Here is a 768-nt window from a genome sequence, read left to right on the forward strand (position 1 = left end):
ATATTAAATAAATCAGAAAATATCAATCAAAAGACAATTTTAATGGCCTTTAAACACAGAACATAAAAATTTATTTTATATTTTGAACTCCTTAAAATAAGAAGCAACTGTCGGTATAAGACTAGTAAAGAAAAAATTGTAAATGCTCTTAATTATCATTCAATAAATTAATGTATAAAAGGAGGAAAAATTCTTCCAAAATCAACAGATTGCCTCAGAGGTAGTGACAATAGTGTATCATCATCGTCTTTATCTCTGATAATACGTGCAATAATAAGTTCATCCCAGGCAAACCAAGAACAAATAGAGCATCAGACAAGATTCCAAAACATTCAATTTGCATAAGAAATGTAGATTTTCACATTACCTCTTTAGATGATATTTTTTTTGTGAAGTCACATACAGACTTGAAGGAGAATTTGTCGCAAAAATATTCGAAGAAGGGGTTGTGAGATCGTGTACTTGGTGTGTACTCAAAAAGACGTATTAATTTCCATCCAAATTCTTTCACTATTTCCAATTACAAAAAATTGCAATATAAACCATGTATTCACAACTTCACATCCAAGACAAAAGAAAACAGAGTTCAGAGCATCAATTGAGACAATTCATAAGCATAATCAAAGTTCACAGCATCTCTGCAAAATCACATTCAAATAGAATGCTTATTTCCCTCTGTTTTACGAAAAAATAAATAAAATATTTAAATGTAGAAGTAAAAGTCTACACAAGCCTCGAAATCTGTAAAATACACCACAATTTGAACTT

The sequence above is a fragment of the Olea europaea genome, chromosome 18 (genome assembly GCF_002742605.1).
Source record: "Olea europaea var. sylvestris chromosome 18, O_europaea_v1, whole genome shotgun sequence".
Lineage (NCBI taxonomy): Eukaryota > Viridiplantae > Streptophyta > Magnoliopsida > Lamiales > Oleaceae > Olea > Olea europaea.